The sequence below is a fragment of the Pinus tabuliformis genome, chromosome Q (genome assembly GCF_031772625.1).
Source record: "Pinus tabuliformis cultivar Carrire ecotype Pingquan chromosome Q, CPIR1, whole genome shotgun sequence".
Lineage (NCBI taxonomy): Eukaryota > Viridiplantae > Streptophyta > Pinopsida > Pinales > Pinaceae > Pinus > Pinus tabuliformis.
The window spans coordinates 1,207,361,449-1,207,369,871 of NC_142296.1; positions in this window are offsets into that span (position 1 = coordinate 1,207,361,449).

Consider the following 8,423-nt stretch of genomic DNA (forward strand, 5'->3'; position numbering starts at 1 on the left):
ATAATGAATAAGTAAACATTTTCCCAATTTTTAATTTGAAGCAATAAGTAAACACTCCTTACTCTTGATTTGAAGGAGTGCCTGCTAAGTATATGATATGCATTTAAAGTTTGGAAATTTTTCACATTATTGAATTGTTTGTTTTACATATATTTGTTTTGTATGTGGAATGGAGAAATTATAAATCTCAATTTCATATTAAAAAAGTATAAATATAAATGGGAGAGATTTAATAGAAAAAATCTATTATTATTATTATATTTCAAAAATATTAAAAATAAATAAATAACAAACTTAATTTTAATTTAGATATTAAAACATAATTATATTTATTTATCTCTACTTTATCGTGGAGATTCTTAATTTGAAACTAGGCTTTGTTATAATATCATAGACCATTACTATAACTTATCAATACTACATGCCCAAAAAATAATAACTCATTTCATATGACACCTGTTCATCTAACAATTTTTTTAATTAATTAATGTAATTAAAAGGATAAAAGGGACATAACTACTTTGAAGATAAATCTCCATCATTGATGTGTGTATACTACTATGAAATTTCTAGAATATTTCATGGAAGTTAAATCCTTATCATCCACCTATTAATTATTGATAAGAATTCATAATTGGTTAATGTGGACCTCCAAGCGACTCAATGTAGAACATGGGTGTCTTGATGTTAGTCAGCAGAATATTAAAACCAATAAATATCAAACTATTTCATCTATGAATCTGGGGTTGATTTCTTCGTATATATACTTTTTGTTTATATTTGAGTGTTAGCTCTGTGTGTGTATGTTTATTGGTGTTCAGATCCTATATGTTATTTAGCTCATATATGCAAATGGATATATGTATTCTTCTTTCTCCATAAGCATATATACATATGCACTTATTTTTATATGTAAATGTATGCCTTCATGAGTGACGTGGTGAAATGTTTATCAACAATTGTAGTGTATTACAGAGTTTGTTAGGTTGCATTGAATTATAATTTTTTTTAGGTTCCATGAGAAGTTCCTCATTATTATTTATAACATTCATGTGAGTTTTATTTAGCAAAATAGTTCATTTTACAATAAAATGTCTATTTTTTTCTTTTTTAAGTTAAACTTTACCCAAATCAAAATAGACAAGCAGACAAATATTAAATAAAGATTAGAAAAAAAGTAAACAATGCATAACCTAACCAAATTCAAAAACAGACACCTTCGGTGTAATTAAATTGACATAATTAGTTTAACCATTTCAATTAATATAAAAGTAAAATAAAAGATTTAATAACAATCAAAATAAAACATTTATAATAACAATCAAGCTATTATATTAATTTAATATAAAATTGAAAGCACCCTACGGTCATGGACAAAGGTACGAGGGATGTGAAAATTATTTTGCTAAGATTTGAACATGTCATCGCTTTGGTTGATGTATTAGCTCAGGAATATTACCAAAAAGTATTTTAGGAAATTGAATTATTAAATAGAAGATAATATATTATAAATATTTAAAAGAGTTTTTAAGTTGAAGTATTATTTTACTGAAAATTGTTATGAAGATTACAAAAACAGATTTTCATAATTTGGAAAAAATTAAATATTCTAGTCTGATATATGGTGATTAAAGTTCACTAAAACTCGATATGGTTTATCTAATTTTTAAAAGATAAAAGGTTACATAACATTCTTTAAAATTTTATTTTTAGATTTTAAAAGCATTAATAAAAGGGTTTTAATAATTTTAAATTTTTATCGAGTTCAAAGTTAAAAGAGTTAGTAGCGTAACAAACATTTTGAAATTTATATTTGTTTTAGTATAAGTTAAGAGAAAGCATTTTTCATTTTCAATTGTTTTAGCATGAAAAATGTGACAATCTGCTTTATGCCTTGCTGTTTTTGAATTAACCAATGCCTAGTTTCACTAGGAAACTCATGAAAATTTGTTCTTATTTTAAGAAGGATTATTTTCTTATTTACTAGAAAGAAGATGACACTATTTTATCCAATGGTGTTTTGGGAATTAACAAATGATTAGTTTCACAATAGAACTTATGATAAATTGTTCTTATTTTAGCAATTCGTATTTTCTTCTTATTAAACCAATAAGCCTATTTATTTGATACAGGTGGATGGTGTGGATTTAACCTCCATGGAGAGTCCATTAAATATTTTTAGTCGTAGTCACGATAAAGTTTTGAGATTATCTCAAAAGTAGTTATACATTTTTCTCTTTTCAATTTAATTAAAAAATGTCATGTTAGTGAACTCTTATTACTTATTTTATCTTTACTATGTTTTTCTTCTTACATATATTTTTTAATGTGTATATGTTTAACTCATATAATAATTATTTTCATAATTAATAATAATAATAATAATAATAATAATAATAATTACAAGTTAGTTAACTTGTATTTTTTTTTTTTAATTTTGGCAATGTGAAATCTGGGAAGAGGTAAGTTTCTTGATGCATAGTATGGATTCATACCATTTAATTTATTTTATATGGTTTAGAAAGTACTGATTGAAATAGAAAAAATAGATACTAGATTAATCATCTCCTTATAATATCTTATTTTCCTTTTGACAGACAAAGAGATACTTTTGGATTTCAAGATTTGGGTTAATCATCACCTTATCATATCTTATTTCCCTTCTTCATTATTTCTCTTTCACACCCCACAATTCTTCCTTAAATTTTCATGTAATAATTTTTAATATTATTCTTATTTTGCAAAATTATCTCCTCCTTTATCCACCAATGGTCTAGCTAATGTTGAATAGTTTTATGCCATTTTGGTTTCTTCCAAAGGTGGTCTTAGCTAGTGCAACAAGAAAATTGAGGAAACCTCTTGTCTTCCATGTTATATTTAACCTCTTCTTATACATAATACATCTATTCATAGTGAGACTTTCAAAAGGTAAAATGCTTACTTCAATGAGGAAGATAGGATGTTAGGTCCCTATAATACCAATGTATTCCCTCATTGTTATTAGTGTAGCCCCCTTATTGTTAATTTTGTGCCCATGTAGTCCACATATTGTTATTTTTGTGCTCCATAAAAGCCCACTATTGTTTTTTTTGTAAATCAACAGTTTTTTATTAATTCATAAAATACATAAGATACAAAATGGTCTGCACGCATAGACAAAGACAAAAATTCCTCGCATGCTCAAAATGTCTATGAGTAGCTAAAACATCATCTACTGACCCCGAGGCCAACCACGCAGGGCTGCCTAAAGAGGAGCTTGAAATAGCAAAACAGTTCATCACTTTAGACGACTGGACAGCAATACCGAAAGGGAAGATGGAGGACGAGTAGGACCTCTACATTTACGACAAACCAATATCAATAGAAGCCCACTATTGTTATTGTTGTGGCCCTACATTATTATTGTTATGTCAACTCTGATTATATTGTGACCCCTTAGACTCCTATATATAGAAAGGAGGTTTCTTCACTTGTAATGCAAAGGAGGTTTCCCCCTCGAAGAGGATAATTTTGAAGTCGTTGATATATCTTTTCCTCTATTTCATGAGTTGGTTTCATAACATTTGGCATCAGATCTTTGTATTCTAGGGTTTCACAGCTTCAAATAGGTCGTCGTGGATTTTTCTCTTTCTACAAAGCTTTAGAAGATGAAACTAAAGCCATTTGAGCCGACATATTGCTGAACCTCATGTACAAATTTTAGATCTTGGTTCGCGATATTTTCAGAGATATGATCCAAGAAGTTAGGGTTTTTACATATCCCTCAATTCCATCTCAAATAGGGGACCTTGGGAAAATCGTCGTAACTTTCTCTCTGAACAATGGATTCAAATTTTGTAAAAAGTGACAGAAATAATATCGAATGTGTTTTGTTATGTATCATTTTCAAGGCCGAAGGTTGAAAAAGGGACACGTGGCACTTTGTACAAGTTTTCTATACTAAACCAATATATAATCAAGTCATCGTGGCAGATTAGGCAGAACTCTATCTTGGAAAATCAAATCTCTATCAGACTTGTGGGGTTGGAAATAGGACTGGTAGGGACACCATAGGGCAAAATTTTATACCATGGAGATCTGAAATTACAAAGATACAGTAGATTCAATATCGACCACCTACAAAGTGAAAAAAGGTGTGTAGCCATTTTAAAAATTTGCATAAGTTTTGTTTGAAAAATTAGTTTAAAGTGATTCAAAGGGAATAGTGAAGTATAATTATCATTAATTGATGCCCCGAAGAAATAAAATGGGAACACCTAGTAAGCAACCTGAAGGCTTTACCATGACTCATGAAGAAGAGGAAGAAATACAACATGATATATCAAAATTACGAGACCAAGTGCAACAAATTTCACTCTTACAAAAAGTAACAAAAGCTAAGATAGATGGTTTGAAGAATGGAATCAATGGTATAGAAGAAAAAATGAAAGGCGACATTGAATATTTGAAGAAATACATGGAAGGTTTGAAGGGAGGTTTCGCAAACTTTCTACAAGAAATTCTTTGTAATGGCAAATAGGTAGTAGAGGAAACTCACGATGAGAACAAAAGAAATGTTAATGGTGATTTCATAGAATATACCTTTGGATTGAAGACCCACCATATTTCAAATATCGTTATGAGAAAGTTTGATGGCAAGGATCCCGTAACATGGATACTATAGATGGAGAACTACCTTTATCTCCAAAATGTGAAAAACACATAAAAGGTATGCATTGCAACTTTATATTTAGAACCCAACCAGTTTGTATGGTATCGATGGCCTTGATCTCATAAAAAATTGTCACTTGGTGAAGTTTTATGAAGGAAATGATATCACATTATGAGGATACAAAGAGAAACACCTTCTTTAGCCAATTGATAAATCTCAAACAAAAGGGCTCAATAGTGGAGCACATTGAGAAGTTCCAAAAATGGAATATAAGGGTAAATGATGTCTTCATAGGGACTCTAAAAGATAACATACAACATAAGGTTCACCTTTGGGAACCTTTAAAACAAAAATTATGGCAACAAGGAAGCCTACCACTCACAACTATAAAGTTGGAAGTGTGGTTACTCCTAGCCTTCCACAACCTACAAGATTGACACCACAACAATTGGAACAAAAAGGACAAAAGAGCATTGTTATAGTTGTGATAGAAAAAGCACTAAAGGTCATAAGTGCACTGAGAAGAAATTATTTTACATCGATTGTGAAGAGGAGGAAGAAAAGGAACAAGAAATGTCAAACGAATACGATATACACCATTAACCAACCCCAGAGAAAGAAGAAATGAATCTGAACATAACTTACAATGTATTGGAAGGAATTACCACTCCTCAAACTCTCAATATAGAAGGACATATCAAGAAGAAAAAGGTAATAGTGTTGATTGATTTGGGTAGTACCCATAATTTTATTCATTGTAAGATATCCAAGGAATTAAATTACTTCTTATATCGACCACCGGAGTTTCAAGTGATGGTTGCAACTGGAGGAACCATAAACTGCTCTAGAAAGTACAATAATATCAAGCTATCCATGTGAGAATATGTATTGAATAGTCGAATTCTTTCGATTTCATTGGGTGGTGTTGATGTTGTACTAGGAGTACAATGGTTACAATATTTGGGTACGATAGCTTTTAATTTTCAAGAACTTTTATTGAATTTTTTTTAGAAGGAAAAGAAGTTGAATCAAGGGGTATCGTAGTGAAACCAGGAAAGATAATCAACTATAATGTCATGAAAAATCTTATAAATAAAGAAAATTGGGGTGTAATTACACAATTATGTTCACTAGAGGTTCAAACATCAAAATCATCTATTTCTCCAGACATTCAAAAAGTCTTGGACAATCATTCCAAGGTATTTGAGACTCCAAAAGTCCTCCCACCTATTTGTGATCATGATCATGCTATTCTTTTGATTCTATGAAGTATTCCTCCAAACATTGTGCCTTACATATATCTCTATGCCCAAAAGAGTGAAATTGAACATATGGTTGCATAAATGCTAAAGGCTGGTATAATTCAACCTAGTCAAAGTTCTTTCTCTGCTCCAGTAGTATTGGCGCACAAAATGATGGATAATGGCACATGTGTACCAATTATAGTGGGCTCAACAAGCTCACTATTAAAGATAAGTTTCCCATTCCTCTCATTGATGAATTATTGGATGAATTACATGAAGAAATTTACTTCACCAAGTTGGATATTTTTTTAGGATATCATCAAATAAGAGTGAAGACTAAAGAAGTTTTGAAAAAAACATTTAGAACTCATGAAGGTCATTATGATTTTTTGGTCATGCCTTTTTGCCTTACCAATGCACATTATCCATTTCAAGGTTTGATGAATTTTATTTTCAAACCCTTCCTTAGAAAATTTGTGTTAGTATTTTTTTATGATATACTAATCTAGAGAAATTCTTGGATGTATCATGTTCAACATGTTGACATGGTGCTCAAGATATTGGAGGAGAAACAACTATATGAAAAACCTCCAAATGTTTCTTTGGAGTACAGGAGGTGGAATATCTCGGTCATATTGTATCTCATGAGGGTGTTAAGGTAGAACCTAACAAAATTAAACCAACTAAGGAATGGAAAATCCCCACATCTATAAAGCATTTTCAATGATTTCCGCAGTTGAGAGGGTATTATTGCAAGTTTTTTTAAGAATTATGGGATAACAGAAGCACCTATAACAACATTACTGAAGAAAGATGCATTTTCTTGAACTCCATAAGAAACTAAGGCCTTTGATAATCTTAAAGAGGCAGTGTTCCAAGCATCGGTCTTAGCTACGCTAAACTTCACAAAAATCTTTATTGTGGAATATGATACCTCAGGAAAATGAATTGGTGTTGTTTTAATGCAAGATGGAAGACCCATTGCTTTTCAAAGTCATCCAATCAAAGGAAAGTATTTACACAAATCTATTTATAATAAGGAAATGTTGGCAATACTACATGCACTTAAGGAATGGAAACCTTACCTAATGGGAAGGAACATCAAGGTAAAAACAGATCATGATAGTCTTAAATACTTTTTAGAACAAAGATTATCTTCATAAGAGAAACAAAAATGGGTCACAAAGATGTTGGGTTATGACTTTAAAATCATCTACCAAAAAGGGAAGAAAAATGTTGTTGCAAATGCACTCTCAAGAAAGGATGAGGATGTGGAATTATTGCTTTCTTCCATTTCTATTATCCAACTAGATTGGATAACTGAAGCAAGGGATGAATAGAAGAATGATGAAGAAGTGTGGTCACTCATTCAAAAATTGCAGCAAGTTCCTAGTACATATGATACATTTAGTTGGAATAATGATTCATTATGGTAAAAGGATCACTTATACCTTTGTAAGAATTCCTAACTCAAACAAAAGATTTTTCTAGAATTGCACACCTCTCCCTTAGGAGGGCACTCAGGATTTTTAGAAACTTACCACAGAGCTAAGAAGGATTTTTTTTGGGGTGGCATTAAATATGGTATTCAAAAATTTGTGGAAAAATGTTTGGTTTTCCAACAAAATAAAGTTGAGATAATTAAGACTCCAGGTCTGTTACAACCTTTATCAACATTGGGAGGAGGTTTCAATGGATTTCATCATGAGTTTACCCAAGTCCGAAAGAAAGAGTGTCATCATGGTGGTAGTTCAGAAACTTACCATGTATGCACACTTTTGTGCATTATCTCATCCATTTAAATCCAATATAGTTGCTATTGCATTTATGGGAATAATTCAAAAGCTACATGGAAACCCAAATATTCTTGTAAGCGACAAAGATCCTATTTTCACTGGAAATTGTTGGAAAAAATTACTTTCTTGTCTGGGTATTCAATTAGCTAATAGCTCATGTTATCATCCTCAATCGAATGGGAAAACTAAGATAGTGAAAAAAAGTTTGGAACAATATCTTCGTTGCTTTGTATCTGATAAACAAACACAATGGGTCAAGTGGTTACCTCTGCCTAAATGGTGGTATAACACCTCCTTCCATACTGCAGCAAAAATGACCCCATTTATGGCACTTTATGGATATCATCCATCATCCATCACATCATATTTAAGAGAAAATTATAAGGTTCATGCGGTGTAATATCATAGTGAGCATCAACAACAAGTTCTCCAACTCTTAAAGTATAAGCTCATTGTGGCACAAAATAGAATGAAATAATAGGCAGATGAACATCATAGTGAAATAATTTTTGATGTAGGTGATTGGGTATTTTTACATCTACAACCATATAAAAAAATGTCCCTCGAGAAATCTAAGAAGGATAATAAATTATCACCAAATTATTATGGTCCTTACAAGGCATTGCAAAATATTGGTACAATTGCATTCAAATTGGAGCTTCCTACATCTTCCTGAGTGCACCCAGTTTTCCATGTTTCATGCTTAAAGAAGGTTACAGGTCACAATATCCT